Below are 23,357 nucleotides of genomic sequence, written 5' to 3' on the forward strand. Positions count from 1 at the left end.
ATTATCACGATTTGATTTGATGTAGCACATGGCCAATGTTGGCTTTTTATACACGAGAAGGTAGAAGCCATTCCCTTTTTTATTTCCTTGTGTATTTCTGAGGTGTAGAGACTTGCCTTAGTCGCTCTGGTTGGCTCACCTAATGACTGTTATACAGGAAACAACAACTAATGAGAGAGAGAGAGAGAGAGAGAGAGAGAGAGAGAGAGAGAGAGAGAGAGAGAGAGAGAGTTAGTTTGTAATACAGGGATGTCGTAAGTTGGATTCAGTTAGTCCTTTCATTGTTACGTGGTGTCATATGGTGGGGCAGTGTTTGAATAACGATAATTTGAGTCAGATAAAAATATAAACACGTGAAAAAGAATAGAGGAACCAAAAGAAGGAAAGAGGGAGAACTTGTTCTTGGACCACCCCATTTCTCCCCAAATTTCGAGCCCTTACTAAACCATTTTTTCATAATTGATTACTATCATTATATATAAAACAGAAAGAACCAAACTAGATGCAATGCATGGAAGTTCATAGAACACACAATGTCTAAGCATTACAGCAGATGACGAATGAAATGTACTGAATAAGAATCAGATGACAGAGAAAGCACATGCTCGGTCAAATTCAAGTGATTCAGTTATAATATTAAAATTCTGAAGAATTTATCAGTAATTGTGGAAGCAAAGGAAAGAAAATGTGGAAGACAATAGAAAAGCTACTTGATAAAAAGATTTTGAAACAGAGAGGTGAAGATAATGACAAGAAAGGAGAGGAAATTAAAATTAAGATATTAGGAGACTATATAAAATGTTACATAGAACTAGAAAGAAAGGAAAATTGGTATGTACAAGAAATGGAAGCGAGGAATTTAGAAGAAAATAAGGTGATATTTGATGATAATTCTGCGTCTCTAGTATTTTTAGAACCACAAAAATGGCAGTATATGTCTCAATTCTGCGTCTCTAGTATTTTTAGAACCACAAAAATGGCAGTATATGTCTCAATTCTGTGTCTCTAGTATTTTTAGAACCATAAAATAGCAGTATATGTCTCATTTTTATGATGATAAATGGGAAGCCTTATTCCATTTTCGGAGAAGAAAGGCGTTAGAGAGGCGCCGTTATAAAGACTTAGAACTCGACCTTTAAAGTTACGTACCATACTCAATACTTCGAACTTCGAGTACTCCCTAATGTGTCCTCTTTCTCCTTTTAAAAGAGGTGTTTTGAACGTCTGATTAGTGAACCGTGAACGTATGTTACTCTTTCTAGGTGATCTTAATAATTCAGCATTTCACGAACTGTTTCTAAAACCATTAAGCATTTGTAGGTGCTACCTTTAAAGAGGCTGTGAGCACCGTGTTTGAAGAACGCCCCTGGATGCAGTAAAAACATAAAATAATGACGTTTCAAAGTCTTACGTAATGTTACGAAATGACTTACAGGTGTTCTTCGTTGGGAGGTGGGTTTCGTTCTCCTAAGCGCTCTGCTGGCAATATACAATTTCTTGATGGCTGGAGCAAAACCAAATAAATCTATTAAGATGAATTACAGTTGTGTCTTTCATTTTGCACTCATTCTGGGGTGCGGAAGCTGTAACCCAAACAGCTGAGAAACCATGACCTTCCTCAGTCTCCCCGGGTTTCAAGAGTTGCTAAAACAAGAGCAACCCACGTGGAATTTGGGGCTAAGTCTGGAATGGATTTGGCGTTTTGTGTCAAGGCGTTCACCTGGAAATGAAAAGTGGCCTACTGCCGACGAGCAACTTGTGGCATAATTAATTAAACGTGCATATCCTTAATAAGCCTTTTCACAAAAAAATCACCAATTACTTGAATGAATGCGGGACACACGTCCTATGTTCAAGTTTGTTTCGGTGGCGACCTTAGGATCGGAAGGTAGAGTCGGTTGCCGCTCTTTTTGTATCCTCATTCTCTGGCGAAATGCGTGGTGGGTCTCAGAAACCCAACATACGAAACACGCTCCATCTAATCCTTGGCCAGCTAGGAGGCTGACCAATCAGCTCAGTGGTCTGGTTAAACAGCGGTTGGAGAAAAGGTAAATGTTTGCTACACTTTCTTTCTTCCCTTTGATTATTTTTCACCCCGTTACTCAAGTCATTGTTAGGTCAGTAGCAACAATCTAGCACTCTGTTTTTTAGCAGGCCTGCCCTGTTTTATTTGATCTTGGTAATTCAAAGCCTCATTAAATGCGGAGGTTTGTTTGTTGTGGCCAGTGTCATTGCCCCTAACTCTATTCAGAAGTAATTTCAGGCTGGAAAAGTTACATGTTTGTAAACTGGCTGAGGAAAGCAGAGAGAGGAGCCATAAGATACTGAAAGGGTTGGGAGGTAACATGAGCGCAGGGAGAAACCTCACCTGCCCAGGGGAAAGTGGGGAAGGGCAGGACAAGGGGGTGGGGGTTTGAGCGATCGGGCAGTCGGTGTGACAAACTATGGGGTGGGGAGGGAGAAGCGATGGGCTGACAAAAACCAAAAGAGTATGGCTGACAAAATAAACCAACTGCAAGAGCTGTAAAGTGGAGAAAAAACCAGTTTCAAAGTAAGCAAAAGGCAGGAAGGCTGGAAGGAGATTCAGCCAATGTACTGAATCGGCTCAAAAATGCGTGAGAAAAACAAGGTTTAGAAAGCAAAAATGTATCCACTGGCGCGGACAAAAGCACTGTTTTTTAGCAGGCATCTTGGCAACCTGAGGCCTGATAGTCAGAGAAGGGTTTTGACAGTGGGAAGGGATTAAGGGGGACAATAAAGGTATGTTTTAAGGATGGCCTGGATAACCCAGATAAGGGTTTTGGGTCAGGGGAGAAGTGGGATGTGGGGTTTTGGTGCAATTGGGTGTTTTTGGGAAGTGTTTGCGTGAGGACTTGGGGAAACTTACACGGTAACAGGAATGGTTTTGTTGAAAAAAGCTTCGTTAGTTGACAGTAAAGCAAAGAAACCAAAACTGGGTGAGAAAAAATGGTTGGGCAAAATTTTTTTGGGGTATACATACGCTTTTTGCCATGTTTTAGTACTGGTTGGTGGTTAAATGCATTTCGCGTGTTTAATAATGGACTTGGGGAAATGGAATCCCTTTGGTTATGAGAAGAAAGCAGAGAAACGACACTGTCGATGCGGCAAAATGTGTAGGAAAGTGTTTTTTATGGGGTACAGATACACTTTCGTCGAGTTTAGTACTGGGCTGGCGAGGTAAATGCATTTCGCCGTGTTGGGGGGATATAATCTCCCAGCGCCTCATTCAGTGTTTCTTTAGTCCCGGGGGATTACCTGTGTTGCAACAAGTGCAAGTAAGTGCAATGAAACTTACAAGAATAAACTCAAAAATGTATATGTGTTTTCTTCTTTGCTATGTTAACTTACAGTTTGGGAGGATTGCATGCAGGATGTGCTAGTTTCATACGTAGGGAAAACACATTAACAAGTTATTGCACTTGCCGTACGGGATATGAACCATTCAAAACAGACGTACCCGTGTCCTGTCATATGCAGGACGCATCTGTGAACCCCAGAAAAAGGACACAGCCCCGGCAAGTAGGGGCCCGTGTTAGCAACGTTGAGTGTTAACGTTTAGGGGGTTTTCCTCAACGGGTAACAGGCGAACGTGATTGGTTAGATAAGTGTTTGGGGGTTAACTCTCCAGTCTCGGTTTCCTCAGTAAGGTGAGGATGAACCAATGGCTCCCATTAAATGTTTGGGAGGACAGTAGTAAAGGGAGGGGTTGCCTTTGTGTCGGCTCATTTAATGTTCTTGTTTGTTCTCTGTTTATTTAGTGGTTTCTCATGTCTGCGGTGCCGTAAAAAGTAAATTTGGCCGGTTCTCATGCCTCATCGTCTACCCCACCATAACCCCTTTCCTAGGGGTCCCTGAATTGTAGGTAGAAACAAGCGGGTGAGCCCGTTACATTACCCAAATAACACTGTCCCAGGGGTATACTAGACCCATAACCACATTTCCCATCGTGTCCCTAGCTTGTTGGTTGAGGGAGCAGTTACCTGTCCCAGGTGTACTCCACCCATAACCTTGCTTCCCCATTGGGTCCCTTACTTTGTTAGATGAACTTGAGGGGTTAATTACATGTTAATTATATTTGTGTGACAAAAATTGAAGGTAAATCCATAATTAGCAACCTAAAAACCATAGAAAAAGGGCCACCGCCACCATGGAGCTACTACTTAGTTGTACCGATGCCCTCCAGTGGCATCAAATAAAACGGTCTCGATCATTTCAGCCGTAAGCCATTTAAGCCGTAACATCCAAAACAAGATAAGACGTTATGTTATGGTATTTACTGTCATTATTTTATGTTTTACTTACGTCCCCAAGGGGCTGCTACTAAACACGGCTCCAGTTTTGCACGTGAATGTGCTTACAGCCTAAGTGACTTACAGCCGAAACGACCCGGACTCAAATAAAACAAGACCATTGAATGTCAACCAAAAAACTTTTATCTGGGCAAGGTTAGTTATTTAGAAGGGAGCTTAAATTGATATTGTAATATTCCCTGTGGTGGCTGTTAATAATTTTGCAGGGAACCGATACCAGTTGACGAGCTGACTGGTCATAACTCCCTCCTATGGGTTAGGTTGGTGTGGCACACACTCCATAAGTGAGGCTCGTTTCAGTGTTAGGTAAAGCCGTTGATGTCTGTTCATTGCCCTTATTCACATCGTCATTATTTAACAGTTTAACATTGGATATCCAGTGAGCTCTGTCTACTGTCTTCTTTCTTGTGGATTTCCCACCTTAACTCTTCGCGCTCTTCACGATATCCTAGGCCTTCTCGTTGATCTGCATCTTGCCACTTCCATATCAAGCACTGTATTGTATTACTTCTGTCCACTCCACAACATATTTTTTAACTTCATAGCATGTTCTTTAAGCAGTAGTCCAGCAATCGATCTGTACTATCCAGGGTGTCACTGTTCTTTATTATGTTTGCAACTATCATTGCAAAAATATTTCTGTAAAAATGTAATATGTTTTGAAGGCAACCCTTATCTAACTTAGTGCTTAGGTCATCTGATTACGATGGTAGCACACAAAGTTTCTTGCTCTTCAATTATAATCAGATGACTTTTTTCATACATGATGTGAAAACACATCTGACAAAGAGGATGAGGTTGAAGCTTTGGATGAAATTGTGAATAGACATAATTTTCAGTGCATTAGTTTTATCATTCTCATAATGTTTTAAATCATCACACTTTACATACATCCCGTCGTCTCTTGTACCATAATTTTTGTGCTGTATGGCACTGGGTTCCCCTCTTGATGCTGGTGTATGGACTTTATACCATACGCCCATCTATCCAAAAATTTCTTGTTACAGTATAACACAATTCACCTACCCCGGAAAGGTGTGATCAGCAGAAGGTCTTGCTCTATTAAGAGGCCATTGACTCAGGACTAAACTAAATACTTCTGTGTCCTTACCTTGGTCTTATCTTGCATCCTTGCAATGTACATCTCATATTTTGTTAATATGTAGTGCTGAAGTGGACTGTGTTAACTATATTTAAGTCATTTCATGTGACCAAAGAACTGAAAGTCAACCAGGTGAGCATGTATTCGCACCCCAAGATGAAGACATTTTTATGTAGCACATCACAAACCTCATACTAAACTTTAAGCCTCATCCAGGTCATGAATGTTAGCTGAGGTTGTTTTTTCCAATTCAGTGTCCATTCTGAATAAAGTTCAGCACATGCCGTAATTTCTGTGTTGTTACAGTATCAGGATATGTGATTTGGTTGTCCTCAGTCCCATTCATTTTGAATTCAGTAATAAAGAGTGGGAAAGGTATTGTATTCCTACAAAGACAGTCAATGTCATCTGTAAGTTTCAATTTGGTCACTCCATGTGGAAAATTCTATTATTAGTATTGAGCTTACTTTAGACTAGTATTTTTGGGGAGTCTCCCGAACTTAGGCAATAAATAATAGTTAGAGCCAAGAAGACCAAAGGCTCCATTATTAGCCAAAAGTACACCTGAATTTTTACAGTAGCTTGCCATGGTATGAAAATGAAACCGTCAGACCGCTAGTTGGATGCAGATGTAGTGTAATGTTTAGGTTTCGTGTGTTGCAGTTTTGTCTTAGTACACTAGCTGTATGGAGGGATGTTTGACATGCCTGGGTTGCATGAGTCTTTACAGCCATCTGACAGAATCTGGAACGTGAAAAAGGCATGAATTGCAAGCAGATGACATGCAGGCGATACAGCAAATCTAATGAATGATGAACTCAGCATGGTTGCCAGCTCTCGTTATAAAAAGAGCCAAGGAGATAATCAGCAGCCCCAATTTAAACTGATGAATTCCAGAGTAATTGTGTCCCGGATGGTGGGCTTCAGGCATACAGATTGCAGTACTGATAGCAAACCTTCAGGTTCTTTCTTTTAAATCTTCAACGACCGAGTCAACAACTGTAACCCAAGAGGGCTCCAAAAGAAAAGTAGCCCGTAGGGGGAGACACAAGTTATATATAGGAAAATGTAACAAATAAATCAATATGAGGATATATAACAATAAAAGCGATGTACTTGAAATTCAGGAGGCATCAGCACTAGGCAAACTATTTCACATTTTATATGTAACCAAGACAAACCACCTCACAAACTGAGTAGTACTAGACCTGATCCTAGATAACGAAAGACTTTGCAGCAGAAACCTGCTCAGTGTTGCTAAAACAGCTAGACCCGGTAAAGAAGAGTACAGAGGATGTTTGTCATTACAGAACAAGCATAATGAGGTCACTTTACATCAGTACCATGACTCAACATTAAAAATTGTCCAAATAAACTTGATTGATGACACAACTATTCAAGAGTTTGAAATGACAACAGTTCTCCAAACAAGAAAGAAGAAAAGAATTAAAACACTTCGATATAACAGCTTTATCTTGAAACATTCTAAAGTATTTCCACAAAATACAAGCTTTTTTTTAGCAACAGAAGAAGCAATATTATGTACATGGTTCTCAAAAGCCAATTTCTTACCAAATTTGCATATATCTTAAAGGACTCACTGTCTTTTAACACTGTACCATTTAAATGTAAGTAAGGATGTAAAGGCAAAAGTGTTCTGGATTGACTAACTATAAAAATTTGGGATTTAGGAGGGTTAGGCTTCATGCTCCAAAGCCTACTCTGCTCATTAATTTGTGCCAGATATCTATACATGGATTCTTCAACCACAAACTGAACAGACAAGGAACAACATGGAGGAGAGTAGAATCCTCGGCAAATGCAATTAGTTTGTTCTCCAGAATTTGCCACGTCACAAGTAACTATAATAAATAGCAAAGTTCCAAAACACTACCTTGAGGAACACCTGAATTGACATTAATGAAGCTACTATACTGACCATTAACACAGACCCACTGGGTTCTGCCTGTTAAAAATGAGCTTTTATGTAAGTGCTTCATATTTCACACAGTCGAAGGCTGCACTAAAATGTAAACTGACCTTGCATGCCTTTGCACTTTCATCAAGGCACTCTGCAATATGGTACATAGATACTTACAAGAATGCATTACAAGTACTAAGACCTTTACAAAAGCCAAACTGTAATGCTGGTAGCAGGGTATTATCCTCAGCAAACCTACAAAGATGCTTAAAGGGCAGTTTCTCAAAAATCTTAGATAAAACTTGGTCAATTTAAATTTGTCTATTTTCAGAGGGGCATGAGGACTGACTTAGACCCTTATGAAATGCAGTGATGTTTCCCTTTCTCTAAACAGAAGGAAAATAGTAATCTTAAGAGCAATGAAATCAGCAGTCATTTTTAAAAAGATGGGAAAGATCCTCTCAAGGTCTATGCTACCATAACTGTCAAGGCCTAGAAGCAAATTTTTTGCTTCTCTGGTGGCCATTGGACACAACTTAGGCTCTGGAAAGCATGACAAACAACACCACATACTCACCACACTGTTTGCTCACTTAGACTTGAGCCTAAAGTTCTGCCTTCTGTTCAGGGCCATATACAACATACTTGGCCCTTCTACTTAGTTTGCCCTGCGCACCTTCTGAAAGATGAGGAAGATGGACTGACTCAGAAGTGTGATTGAGTGTACACATAAACAAGGGAACGCCAATACAAAACAATATAAGACCCCAATACCAAGGCTGTGGCACTCTCCAAGATATAAAAACAGTGGTTTGTTTTGGAGTGGCCTTCTAGTAGAGATGCCGACAAGACTAGTGAGTATCTTATACACAAGAAAGCACAGATCAAAAAGGGTAAGAAGTGTAGGGTGTTCAGTGTTGTTAAGTGTGTGTGTGTGTGTGTGTGTCAACAATAAAATACATGTAATAAAATGCCAGACTATTGTGAGTTGATGCAGGCATAGAAAAAGTTTGTGACCAGAGAGGAACCCAGCAACAAACTGTCCTGGTTATCCTTAGAAGGGACGTTAATCTCTCTTGCAGTAGTATCTCAATGGACACTTGGTGCCTTGGTCAACCTACTACCTTGGAATGCCAGTAATCTTGGCAAAACAACTGACATGGAATTTTCTCAGTTAAAAATGCTTTAGGTTACAATAGGTTAGGACCTTAGTTGACACAGATGCAGATGTGGAGACAGTTTTAATGGTCTCATTACCTCAGATCAGCTGATATTACTTCAGTTAGAAAAATTCATGTTTTCATATGAAAGTTGAACAACTTCAGTCCAGTACTTCCTTCAGTTTCACTTATTAATTGATAACAAAAAAATATTTGGTATCACAATGACAGGTTTTCGTTCAAGACCTTTGCAGAAGACAGGATAACAGTGGAGACAGTCAAGGTTACTTGTGACCTTCACTAAAGGTTGTTATAAACCAGTTATTTGTAGCTTTGAAATTTGAAGATTATTTAAGTAGGTTTTTAATTGTCTACTGTAAATTTCCATCAGACCAACATCATGAAGACTATGTTTAAGGAAATGGTTTTCTGATTTTTTACCTATCTATACCCTGCTCGGTTTTAAAACTGCTTGTGTTACAGTACGTAGTGCATGATAATGTATGTCTTTAGAAATATGTAATTGCAGTGTGCTGTCATAAATCTTTACTTCTATTTCAGGTTGGTCTGTTTAACAGCTACTCAAACTGTGACTTTCTCTTGAGATGGGCACTAAAGGCATATTTACCAATCAAGAGTGGAGGTGACAAACAGGCTCATTGGGTATTGGTCCTAACTATGCTCTGTTGTCAAAAAGCATCGCAGAGTAAGTGTACTTTAATTTAATTTTGTTGCATGTAGAACCATCTTAAGTAACGTACTGGGTGTTTTATAGTGCAATTTTATTTGAACAGTTTATTTTTGATTTCCCAGCTTGATATTTTTAAAAAATACTTGATGATCCTAAAACTTTTTTGATAATTATGTATGAATGCCTACTGTATGACTGTTCATGTGTATATGTGAGTTATATTATCATTTCTTTTACCACCAAGAGTAACACCTGGTTTCGAGAGAAGAAATTATTTCATTGTTCTGCTGTACGGGGAGTATAATTTATTAATCATTAAGAAAGTTAAGAATTACTTGCTCTCTGACTATTTTTCAACATGACCATTACAGTAGTTGATTTCAGTTATAAGTCTCACTCCAGTATTAGAAGCACAGAACAATTCTTGGAGCTTGGGATGTTAGCACTTTATTTTTTGGTTCAGACCTCACAAAGTAAGATTGAGAGCCAGAAACATTATGCTGGAGTCAGTTGCTTCAGAGGAGTTTGGTGTTGGAGGTATTAAGTAATGTCTCATTCTGCGACTGAAACCTTTTGCAGTGTGACTGTGACAGGCATGGCCAGCCACTTTTACTGAGTGAGCATCTGCAAGAAACTGGTGGCTTGGTCTTATTTAAAAATAACATTGAATGATTGGTTTGGGGTTACTACCTAAAAAAAATATGCCCAAAAGAGCTTTTGACCATCTATCACCTGCTTTTAGTACTGTAGTTTATCTTCGAACTTCCTGTTCCCTGAAGATGGGATCCTGTGATTTTGGTCCCCTTGAACTTTAGGTGGCTTAGAATTGTAACTTTTGATGGAGCAGCTCCAAACATTTTTGTGGAGTGGCAGAGTGAATAGAAAGAAGAGTCGTGGTCATGGAATGAATGACGAAAGGAAATTTAAGTTTTTAGACTGTATTGATGGAAGAAGACCTGTATATTCTCTTATGCAGGTGCTGCTCTTATTGTTCTGTTTATACTTCTGCTGGTTTCCAAACCTGTCTTTATTTCCTCTCATGATCACTGATGCTAATGCTGTACAATGCAGCTTATTATTTCTTAAACGTTTAATCTACAGTTTATTGTGCGTTGAACTATTTTTCTCTAATTTCCAAGCACAGATTTGAAATATGTTAATATATTGGCATGTTAATATGACTGACTGAGTAGGTTTTAGTTACATAGGCATGAGTGTATCTGTCCTTTTATTTTATTTCAGTTTGGCTCTGATAGACCGAATGAATGTTCATTATTATTATCGGTATATTATGTTACCATACCTCACAGTATGCCTTTAACTTGCTAACCAAACTTCCAAAGAAAAGAGCAGACACTAGTAATCGACAAACCCACCATACAGAGTAATACAATAGTAATACAGAGAAAGCTTAAAGAGATATAAATAAAAAAAGATGAATGGAAGAACGTATAAATATGTAAAAAAAATGTTACTGTTATGTTGCAGTTAAGAATGAGATGTGTAGGTGGGAGAGGTTTGTGAAATTCCTGTGTGCTGAAGTTAAGAATTATGAAGTTGTATATTAATTGTGATTCAGATATTATGGAAACTATAAAATACTGCTGGTGCCTGTTTGAATCTGAACAACTTTTGTGTAGAATTTGAGAGAATGATTTTGTTTCAGTCTTTTCCCTGTCTGGATTGTCATCAAATATTTTTAATGTCGTTGCTTAAACCTTGATTTTTTGTCAGGTTAATGACATCGGTATAAAGTTGAAAATCTACCCATAGAAGAATTGTCTGCCAGAAATCATAACTCCCTTTATACCTGCTGCTCAAGGAACGACCCCATTGTGGCGTAAGGCCAGCTTCGTCTAACAGAAGACATCAAGCTTTACCTGATCTGTCGCCGACCTCCCTTTCATGCTAAGATTTTGTTTGAGAGGAGTTTTATAATGACTTACGCACTCGTAGAGTCCATTCTGTGGGGTATACTTGTAAGTACAGATAAGCACCATGTCTGAATATTTGTCACTTTTTAGATAATATTTCATAGATACCTTTGTACCTATGAGATAGCAATGATTTAAAAGGTTCTTGAGGACATATACTTTTTTTCTTTATGCTGTGTAATGACTCCAGGGGTATATTGCCTGACCTTTGGTTATGCTCCATACTGACTGGGTACATTCATTTATTCATTATTAATTTTTCCTTTTTTGTCAGTGACCAAGCCTTGAAACCTCAACCTTTGCCTCAGTCTTTTGCACATTCTTGTGTTCAAGGCTTAGTCCCCTGGACTACGAGGCTTTTGTTAGTTGAAGATTTTGAGAACGGTTTTCATATTACATTTAGTCTGCATCTTTAAGTTCCTAAACTGTGTACAACACTTCTTTGTACAATACTTCTTTTGGTTATGTCGTCTTTGTTAGTTAAACCTTTAAATGCTACTTTGTGTTAAGCATTCTTTTCCTTGTATTTCATCTGGTAAGAAATATTAGTGTATATTAAGACTAGATTAATGATAATATAACATCATTTGTTTAAAGTAGTCAATGTTTGGGGACTTTTAAAAAATCATAATGTTTGGGGACTTTGCAAGAATAAAAATAGTAATGAAAAGGAAACTGAATATAAGTACATATATTTTGGAAAAGTTTGGAAGTTGGTATTATCGAGTCGTGTAATAGAATATATCTAAAAGTCATTGTATGGAGATGATGCAATGAAGAAGGTTCACGATACATTATATACTTGTATGATAAAACGTCTGAAGGATGTGAAGGGAAGAATCATCGTAAAATATTATGAGTTTTGCAAAACAAATGTAATTTTTAAGCATTTTATATACCTGTTGCACTCTATGACCAATTGATCTGCTAAGCAGTTGTAATAATTTGAATTTGTGCAGATGCCAGCGAGCTAAATTCTTTAGTGGGTTACAGTGGGCATGTTCATTTTTGCATAATTTGTATCTGCAATGATAGTAATTTTCCGTGAGCAGGATTATGTGCGCTTGTTTAGGATGGCTATCTTAATGTACAGAAGTGACAGAAGTATTTTATACTTATGTGGTTCACCTTAATCCAGCCAAGATTTTGGTCCTGCATTAACAACAGTCAGGGTTTTTCAAATATTTACTTCATATCCATGTAACGTAAATTATATGTTTAGCAAACCTTTACGAAAGTGTAAACATGACACATTGAGAGTTTATGCCTATGTAGATCAGCTGGGAAGAATAGGTGTACAGAAATCAATCAGTCACTCATGCAAGATTTTATTGCCATAAGTTAGATATTTGTTGGTTAAGCAACATTAATCATCAATTATTATTATTATTATTATTATTATTATTATTATTATTATTATTATTATTATTATCATTGCTGTTGTTGTTATTATTATCATCTCATTTTCTATTTAAAATTTCAAAGAGAGGTCAGTTTATTTATATCAGTCTCAAGTTATCCTTGAAGAAGGAAATGCATAATTTTTGTTAAGCATTCATTTTGAATGTCTTGAATCTAATTTTAGTGTTTTAACATAAGTCTAAAAGAGGTGGACAGGAAAGGAGAAAGGGGACAGCAGTATCACATGCATCAAAGAATTTGAACAAGTTGCAGCACTTGAGCAATCACACAAAGAGAAGGAAAGCAGTTAAAAACACATTACATTGAAGAGTGCCTTGTGATGTATGAAATAAGGCATGGTAAAACCATAGTTCCTTTCTTATTCAATGAGTTTATTTGTCTTTTTACGCTCTGATTGTAAAAGTCACCTGAACAGGTATCGTTTATCGTTTGTCAGACAATGACTGTTCCTGCATATATTTCTCGTTTCAAGTACTTTTGGTTTTTCGGAATTAGATTTCCACAGTTAGTTTTGTAGCCACTATATACATTCCATATCAGTTATAGCTGGTTGATTCCTTTTATATTTCACATGGTAGTACATATCCTGATAGCAGTTGTCTAAAAAATACTCAGATTGTATCATTCATACTTTATGCTGGGAATTTCAGACTTCCTTAGGTGTATAGCAGTTTCTAAAAGGCAGTCTCTCATTCATTTTCCAGTTTAATGGTGCACAACTAGAAATTGGATAAAGGGGTGAATTTTTCATCTGGCACACTGAATACAAAGTTCTGCTGTAGATGGGATTTTCTGCCATTTTGAAAAAGCTCACGCATTCTGTACATGTGATATTTGTGTTTTATATATGTTCAGGTTTTATGAGGGTTTTAAAAGGCAGAACACATTTTCATTTTTGAAAGTTTTTGTGAAGTGAAGCGGAGATTCCTTTCTTTATCTTTCCATTAAAATGCTCTTGTTTGAATGTTTAAGAATCTAAAGGAAGAATCCTGCAAGCTAGAAAGATGTGTCTGTTAAAGGATGTCAGTTTGAAATTTCAATGTTTGACATACTGTCGGTCAGTGCTGTTACGTGTAAGAGTATTTTTGCCTGATTACAGACAGAAATGATGTAGACTTTTTATAGAGGTATTTCTCAAATAGATGGATTCTGAAATTAGTGAATTTGAGTAAGGAAGTGTTGCAAATCAATTTTCATTTGATTAACTGTTTTAATGTCATGTCAGTTAATAGTGTTTATAGCTTATCGTCTCACTATCTGAGCCTTTTAAAAATAGAAAAAAGACAGTTTTTTCAAGTTTTTCCCATTTTTGGAATTAAAAGAAAATTTTTCATTTTTGAAGGGTATTAGTGTGTGTTCTGCGTATTAATACTCTTAGGTATGTTTAGTATGGCACCTCATTGCAGCAGTGGCCAAATCAGAAAAAAGATGCATTTTTAATGGCTGTTTTCATGTGCAGTTGTACATGAATTTGCTGTTTCAGTTCATTTGAGATACTTAGTTTAGTATGAATCAAGAGAGGAGTTTTCTGTTCATTTAGTTTAGAGGGTATAGTTTCAAAACCTTATTGCAAGTTTAGATGAAGGTAACCAAGTCAGGGGAGTTTTCATCCATTGGTAGCGACAAATTTGATAGGTTTTATTTACATTTTACAAGCAATAACTCTGGTCTTGGTTTTCTTTGAGCTTAGGTGTTGTTTGTGTCTGTGAGACATAAAAATTGGTATAAAGGACTGTTCATGTTAGGTTATTTGTAACTTCGAGAATGTTCATTTTCAGTTCCTGTTCACAGATAGCTTTATATTTTGTTAGGTCTCTTTGCATTGAGATTAGTATGGTCTGTTGATGTCTAGGCCTTTTTATCAGTTTTGTTTTTAAAATTAATGGTCTGTTTCTTACAGTAAAATATAATGCCTTGAATTATGAGGCCAGTTAAAAATTTGTAGTCATTAATGCAGTATTTTTAGTGTACAAATTTAGCTTGCAAAACTTCTTGTCTGTAATTCTTTTGATTCCATTTTTTTATTGTTTTGGAGAGCACTATTTAATGATGAGTGCACTTCCATTTGTAAGGGACTTATTTTATGAAATGATAGAGTAAATGAATTTGGCCAGTGCTGCACTTTGGTAGATCTCTCAGTTGTTTTATATATATTACATTATTATACATTTTAAAAGGTGTACTGTGTTTATATGTAAAAAGAACTTTTATCAATCTTGAGTTGGTTGTCTTAGCTCTGTCATCAGAAATTTCTTTTGACATAAGAATGGACTTCTATATTTAACTCTGGAGCAAGAATTATTGTTTTGTGTTTACAACAAATTAGCAAAGATGGCTTACCATGTTGCTTTGCATTAACACGGTGAGTTAAGGTATGTAATGGGTAGATACTTTATTTTTACGTATGGATCGTAAAGATCATGAAGGCAGCTTTACAGTATACTATTTATATTCCAAGTTCAGATAAATATTTGTAATGAAGACAATATTCATGGGTGCCATAGGTACAGTTATTGGAGGTAAATGAGCTACTTTAACTGTTGAGGTGTGCATTATAATATAGTTTTACCAGACCACTCAGTAACAAGCCCTGATACTGTGTCTCAAGAGAATTTATAATTGTAATTTATAGTTTTGTTAAGGTTCATTACACTAATAATAGCACGAACCCACAGGAGATTTTGAGAAGGATTGATTATAGGATATTAAGATTTAAAGCCAGATGCACATGAGTAAATATTGGAGATACACTGTGTCGAGCAGCTCTGAATAGACTCAGATCTCAAAGACTGAGATAGTCTGGATGCACGATGAGAAGGGAAGGAAGAGTATGTCAGAAAGGTAGTAAATATAGAAGTAGCAAGACTAAAAAGACTTGTAAAAAGGGTCCAGGATAACATGGAAAAAGTTTATAGATCAAGGCCTATATTAGATAGGTGATTGGGTTGAAATTTCTGGCATAGAATAGTTTTGATGATGATAATGATGATGCCTAGTAAATATAATAGTCATGATTAATAATGAGCAGTGGGAGCAGGGAGGAATTGCAAGAAAAGTTCAGGACACAAGATAGGTAGAAAACCAAATGATGTATAATGTCAAATCTTTGAGTATGACAAAAAATGATAGCTTTGTGTTGAAGGAGTTTTGTATGGAGCATTAAAAGCATTGAGATTTATGTTTCTGTTAAGGAATTTAAGGTAAAGGGAAGTGTTTATCATTTGATGACATACATCATAGGGTCAGAAAGATGTATACATAAAGGAATCATTTGAGAATATTTTGTGAGTTATTTAATCAGACTTTTAACAAAGAATTCAATAGAAATTTGCTACAGAGTTAAATGTGGTCCCATGCTCATGCCAAAAGAAAGTCCACTTGTAATGTTGACGTTGCTCTTAAGTTCAATCTAAAGTTGAAGTTCTCTTCCAGATGTAGTTTAGGTGAACTGGAAAGAATAAAGGCTTTTGCCCACACTCCAAGGGGCTGATCTTGTAAGACTGTGCAGGGCTACTTGAGCCTTCCCAGCTGCTGCCCTGCTACTGGAAGCCTTATGGAAGTCAAATGGCCCATAGAGACAATTGTGGTTTGGGCTGCTTGCTCTTCTCTAAATGGTAATATGACAACTGTTTGGGTACTGGAAGCATTTTGTTCTCCAGACATCTACCATTTGGTGAATATTTACTGGAATAGGTATCTCGAATCAACTTCATAAGAATATAGATATTAAGACTCTGTTGTTGACATTTTTATCATACTGGTAAGGCTTTTTACTTCCATGATTTGAAATTTTCAAAGGTGTTTTAACTGTTGCAAAACCAAAGATGATTATGGAAACAGGAGAACCTGAAAAAATCTTGATTCATAGTTGTAATTTGCCTTGCTAACATGGAGCAAAGTTGCCTTTTTAAATGATTACTGATAAGGAAACAAATGTACTACAATATTTAGAATTTTTAAGACTCATTCAGTAATCTAAGACCATCTTTGGCAGCATTGTTTCGTAATCCCTTTGAAAAACTTTTGCCACTCATTTTGGTTCCATGCTCACATTATGAAAGCTCTGTAAGAGTACTGTAACTGAAAAGTATTGCTTTAAACATGAGTGTTGATAGAAATTGAGTAACTTTACCATGCAAGTTCAGTTCCTTTTTATCAAATGTTTTTCAGAGATAATTAGTTTTGCTGTATAACCTAATTCCAATAGTGAATGCACAGACAAGCTGGTAAGTCCAGCTCTTGTGAAAATGGAATCCTCAGAAAGCAAAATAATTGGCTGTAGATTGTTCACAGCTTTGAGAACAGAAGTGTTTGGATAAACAGTGCATTCTGCTGTTAAGGTGCATAATTTGCCAAAATATGAATGTATATCAAATATGATCTTGTGTAGTAATCATACCAGTATTTATACCTGAATGAATTAATTAACAGGAAGTGTTTTTGTATTTTTGTGAGATATATCTTTATTAGTTTGATCTGAAGATGGATGCTTAACTGGTGCTTAATTAGACTGAAGAATTTTGAATGCTGATTTGATTTGTGATAAGAATGGAGTAATTTACTTGAAATTGGTTTATACCATTCTGTCTGTGGAAGCATAGAAAAGCACAAAGAATGTGAATGTAAACGTCATTAATTCTGGAGCCTTTTTAGTTTATGATTATACCCTGTCCCATGAAGGACACAGAAGAGTTTTAAGGACACTTTTCATAATTAGGCTATCAAAAACTTTGTAGAAGGGGGATCAGTATCACTCTGTACATGTCCAAGCTTCATTGAATGCACTGTTTCTTATTGTGCAATTGACCAAAGAAGAGTATAACAAGCAAATGGTTGCACCATTTCACCCAGGACTGGTGCAGCATTAGCCTTTCATTTTTTTAAATTGCCTGTAAATGTATCATTACTTCCTGCTAATCTTTATCAAAGGATAGAGCAAATGGCCACAATGATTCTGGGTAGATTCAAGTGATTCTGGGACTCAAATTACCATTCACTGTTTAGAATGGAGTAAATACATTTTGTACATAAATTATTGTCATAAATTCATAACTGTCAAAAACACATCTTAAACATTGTTGTGAGTGTGTGTGTGTGTGTGTGTGTTTGTTTGTATTGAGCTATTTATATTGATAGGGAATACATTTCGGACTGCAGTGACGTGTATGGGTAGACTTTTAAAAAGCTGAGCTGTTCATCATTACAGAAATGTTCACGGGAGGGTCTGTCTGTGCGAAGTTCTGATTGTAGCCAAATATTGTGTTTCAGATTCTATGTCTTCATCATTTGTCTTCAGTATTCCTTCTTATTGCACTTCTACCAATCCTCTTTTTTTGTTTTTGTTTTTAGTGGGATTCCAAAGCACTGTCAAGTCATTGTTTTGGTCCAGTTACTGACGTATTAAGAACATACAGGATTACTGACACACAAAAGCAATAAGTATGTCATTGCCAGTATACCTTACCCATTGGAAAGTTTGGTATGGTGATACTCAATTTACTGTACTTCTCGTATGAGGAGTCTTTTGCATGATGATACTCAATTTACTTCTCATATGAGGAGTCTTTTTGTTTGCTGTACCATGCTGTGTTAGTGCTGGTCAGTCTCAGCAATCAGAGTTGAGGTTAGAATAAACTTTTTAAAGATTATAGTGTAAAATATCCCTTTTTTTTTTAAGTTATTGTTCAACAATTTTGCTGTTCACTCTTGTCATCAATGGCTCTGTCGCCTCTTAGAACCCATAACTTATTGAGCAATGTATCCCGTTCCTGTCTCCAGGAATCTTTAATTTCACAGTTTATAACACTATCATCACAGAATTCACACTTCTTCCAGCCAAGGATTTAAAGATTTCTTCTTTTCTCTTAATGGATTTTAAATCAATTTTGAAGGACTTAGTGTGTCCTCCATTCCTGAATTCCCACGAGATTTATTTCTCTTTGAGACTGGCTTCAGTCAGGATGAAATTGATTTCGATTTTGTCAGATTAACAAAATTTGTACTCTACTGTATATCATTTTGGTTAGATTTTGTGTGCTTGCATACTTAAATCCATTCTGAATTGTTGGCCTGCAGTCTGAAGGATTTATTCAGTATTGTGCACACATATGTCCTGGGTTTATTCAACTCTATGGGATTTATTTTAGCTTTGGTTTGTAGGTCTGTGTAAATTTCTTACTGCTGCAGTGCTGGGTCTGCAGTGGGAGGTTGAAACCATCTTTCTTTGGAAGCTTGAATTTCAAGTCAATGGCCCCTGTATGCTTGTTCCATGTGAATAGGTTTCATCTGCTGAAATAATAATAATAATAATAATAATAATAATAATAATAATAATAATAATAATAATAGAAGGTTTATTTTGTGTTTGATTCTGAATCTCCAACTTGAGTTTCCTTCTCTAGCATGAGAGATTTATATTGCCATCTAGATACCTTTGCCTCTGTTCTAAAGGATTCCTTTTATGTTGCTTCTTTTGTAAATCCATTATGGATTTCATTCTATTTTGTGTAAGGTCTCCTTGTCGGTAAACCCATTTATCCTTACTGATTTTAGCACCCTTATTTTACTTAGTAAGAGGTCAGTGGTTACTGCCCTTTCTGAATTGTTTCTGTGGGTGTCGCTGCCATTAGCTGTTCACCTGAGTGCTAGGACACTTGCTAAGCAAGGCACATGTCGGACATTACAGCTGTTGATGCTGAATGAAAGTTGTGATTCATGCATCAGCTGATAAGATCAGTCCGTTTGTTGAACAGGAATTGCTTGTAATGCAATTAACAAAGTGTAACTGTTCTTCTTCATGAGTAAACAATACACATGTAGCCTCCATTTGCCTGGCATTTGTTTAATCAGTTCTGATTAAGTAATGGGTCGTTTTGCTCTTTTTCATTTTTTTATTTATAGTTTCCTGAAAGAAGTCTTCATCTGCTTTGCTAAATATTTAGACATTTATCTTAAGAGACTACTAAGTATGGGAACATGACTTGAACACTGCATTCTCTCTCTCTCTCTCTCTCTCTCTCTCTCTGTGGTTTCAGGCCAGCATATTTTTTGCTTTAGACTTTCAAACTAAAACTTTCTCCAAACAGAAGGTCTTGCTTTCAATATGCCCTTATTAAATTGTAGTATGTGCAACAGGGACTCTCTATAATTTTCCCTACACATTCTGTTTTCCTCATCATGTCCTATATAATTTCCACAGTTGGTATCTCATTCAGCTGTTCTTTAAATAGCTAACTGTATGCATCACAAGTTTTTTTCACCTTTCATGAAATCAGAGCACAGGACCGTGATCTAATTTCATTGTTTTTCCATGCCATAATCAAATTTGACATTCAGGTTATGAAAGACTATAATTTGGTTAGTATTTGTAGCTGACATCAGACTGAGCACTGAATCTGCTCTTGGAGCAGCCCATATTTTCTGACCGTTTCAGTTTTTTTGGATGTTCAACTTGCTGATGTGTTTAGCAGTGAACTCCAACCAGTTTAAAATATCAGGAATTAGATAAAGATTCTTTTGAATTATTAACCTGAGAGGCATATGATAGAAAGGTATTTTTTTGTTGTTGTTGTCGGGTGATATTTAGTCAGGAAGTGACACAAGCAGTGGAAAGAGTTGGTATGGTTAATCCTAGCTTTGTAATGAAGAACCAGTATGGAATGAAGACTTTTAGATAGAGAAAAGTTTTCTACAAGCTTTTGATTTAAGTCTTGGGTTGCCATTATAATAACTGAAACAGGATGGCATGCTTCTAATATTTGAACCTTGCGCATGTAGATTTCTTGATGGGTTTGTTGTTTCAAAGTTTTGTGGAGCTCATTCATAAGTCTGGAAGCTCACAGAGAATGTTTTTATCAAAAGGGTCTAGATGAAGATTTTAAGGCTACATACTGGTTGGCAGACCTTAAAAATTTAGTGGCCCCCTACCATCTTGTGCTCTTGGCATCCTCATAAGTGATGAAGCAGAGTTCTTTATTCAGTGTGCAGTAATAAGGATTGACATGGATGCTACACAACTGAGGTCAGGTTCTTCCTTTCTCTGGATTCTTGCATACATGAGAGTCCAGTTTGTGTTGATGGTTGATTCGGTTTTGGTGTTCACTGTCTGTGCCCTGAATATGTTGTTGGTTGTAGCCTGCCTTTTCATTTGGTTTCTGTGACAGTTGTGCCTCCCTGATTCCTATAGTACTGCTCTGGTGATTGATATTAAGTTTGTTCTGGGTTAAAGGAACTGTCCAGAAGCATTCAGTTTCTTGCAAAATGAAAATAAATCGAGAGCTGAGACTTCTTTAGTAATGTTCTATTTAGTAAGTATTGGTTTCAGTGTGCTGTTGACGACGTCTTATGCTGCTCTTTACATGTGCTTGAAGGATGTCTTTTCTTGTTTCTAGGACAGTATCGTTGCTTACTATGGGATGTAGCTGTTTTCTTAGTCACGGAGGTCTTTGTAGTGGACGATGTTTTAGAAGACCAGCTGCAATATTTTGTAGTCCAATCTTTCCCCAGTGTTCCATAGTAGATTGCCTTTTTGAGCTGTTGGAGGTTTCAGTCTTCAAATTGGTCGATACAGACCTAAGGTTAAGGTTAGTTAATTCTTGTCTTATTCTCAGCCTAGTTTTTCTAGTGAGGCTGCTTCCATGCTTGTTAATTAGGACCTCTGGAAACAGGTTGTGGTGCACAGTAGTAATGTTCCTCATTGAACTGAGTGAAGCCTTGAAGAGTGTTTGATCTATCGTGTACATTATCATTTATCAAAGTTTTTATTTTGTGTTATGTTTGAGCTTTTTCACACTTCATGTAGGTTATGTTATGAGCAGTATCATTTGAAAGGTATATTAAGCTGGATGTTATATTGTCATTGCTTGTTTGGCTTTAAATTAACTTGGATTATCTTGGTGCATTCACCTGCAATTAGGGGCAGGCATTATTTCATTTTAATTTCCAGTTTCCTTGTCCTAATACATACAACTGGTAGATGGTCTCCTTTGCACACATGTCCCTGTTTCCTATTGTCATGATGAGAATGGCAAGATTTTCCCTAGTTATACTTTTATGATATGTGCAAGGAATATTTGAGTGTGAAGGTAATGTTAGTGGGGAAATGTTATTGAATATTTGGCACACTCCTACCCTGTTACTCTTTGAATTGCACAGCCAAATCAGTTATCGCCCTTGTTGTGTAGGTGATAAATTTTTCATCTGCATGTTGGTGCTGGATGAGTATGAAAATAGGCAGTTGGTTAGTTTCGTATCTAGCAGTTTACTTGCAATAATAGAATCCATATTTGTTGATGAGTATGGTCATAAATTATGTGGGCCTTATTTACTTGAAGGCTGTTGGTGTGTCAGAGTCAGTTAGGACAAAAATGTATGCCTTTGAATGAACTTGAAGTGCAAGCAACAGTCAGTGTTTAAAGTTGTATATTAAGGACAGCCAGAGATTGAAGATAGTCATTTGCATGAAGACAAACAATGAAAAGGGCATATTTCAAATATTTATATGCCTTTTGGTTAACATGAGTATGCAGGAAACAACTTAGTGTTTTACTTTAATGTAAAGGTGAGGTAGTTGTCCTCTAAGGAAGGTATTTGGATGCTACGTTTTGGTATCTAAGGTTACCTTGATACCATTGGTATGTCCTTCAGAGTTTTCCCTTGGTGGGTGTACTGCCTGTGCTAACTGGTCAATGTAGGGGAATGAGACAGCAGTCCGATCGGACACCTCATTGGCTGGGATGAAGTTTTATGGTGTCAGGGTAGTACCCTGCATTGATGTCATCACCTTTTCCGAAGTCTCTAGCTCATACGAGAAGCACTGTGTGAATCTAACTCTTGGACGTATTTGGTCTTATTGCTTTCTAGGGAACTTTTGTTATCCTGATATAATAAAATGCACTTGAAATAAGGACTCCTACCTACAGTGGTGACTTGGGACATTTAAGTGAACTAAAAATGTGTGAGCATCAATGATACTGCATTCATATTCATTTAAGTGTTTTGAATTTTTAATGAGTAAATGACGACATTCATAAATTTCAGCTTGTCTGTTTCAACTAAAGTAACGTAAGATATTTTTCAGCTGAGGTAAGGGAAGTGTGCTCTCTGAAGGCAAATTTGCTCTCAGGTTAGTAGAACCTGAAAAAATTGACTAGTCTAGTTTCAAGTATGACAAAGGAATTTTCTTAAGTCCTCCTGTGTCCAAAATTATTTCAGGTTCTGTGATTTTAACACCTTTATGAATTTCAACCAAGCAGTAACTTTTTATCACTAAGGAAAAAAATGTCAGCATCAGTCTAAAGTTTTGATTGTTATGAAGCTTTTTTTGGACTTATTTCAGTGGAATAAACAACCTAGCAGGTGTTTTGGCGACAGAATGCTTCCAGTAAGCAAATAGCACTTGTGATCAATTTCCATTTAGAGAATAACACAGACCTGGTCTGTCATGAGTTCTGGGATTGTTTTGACTTCTATATAGGTCCTCTGGTCTGTAGGGCCATGGAAAAAGCTCTTTAGTGGCAGTTTTATGAGGTCAGCCCCTTTTTTCGGCGATGGGATACTGAAGTATTAACTATTTTTAAAAATTTACTTACTTTCACATTTTGCTTTTTTTTGGAAGTAAAAGCATGATGATGATAAATTCTGTTTGTTATTGGTTGTAGTACTTTCATATTTTGTTTTATGAGAAATAAAAGCATGTTTTTTAACTTTTGATTTTATTGATCTCTGTTGAGTAACAGTTTTTAATGATCTTTAAGTTGAATTACATTATCTTACAGAGTACCATTAAAGATATTTTT

General features: G+C 36.7%; 1 long non-coding RNA gene across 2 annotated transcripts in view; it reads left to right on the top strand.

Annotated features, from left to right (window-relative positions):
- Positions 1–23,357, top strand: part of LOC136844311 (uncharacterized) — a 44,872-nt gene that overhangs the window by 19,869 nt on the left and 1,646 nt on the right. The window contains exons 2-3 of one of the 2 annotated variants that reach the window (XR_010854812.1): positions 9,076–9,220; positions 10,940–11,184. This is a non-coding gene — a long non-coding RNA (uncharacterized lncRNA). Of the gene's footprint in view, positions 1–9,075; positions 9,221–10,939; positions 23,263–23,357 lie in introns of those variants that run through there. The other variant, XR_010854811.1, reaches the window with a different exon arrangement.

This window comes from Macrobrachium rosenbergii, chromosome 12 (assembly GCF_040412425.1).
Source record: "Macrobrachium rosenbergii isolate ZJJX-2024 chromosome 12, ASM4041242v1, whole genome shotgun sequence".
In the NCBI taxonomy this organism is placed as follows: Eukaryota; Metazoa; Arthropoda; class Malacostraca; order Decapoda; family Palaemonidae; genus Macrobrachium; species Macrobrachium rosenbergii.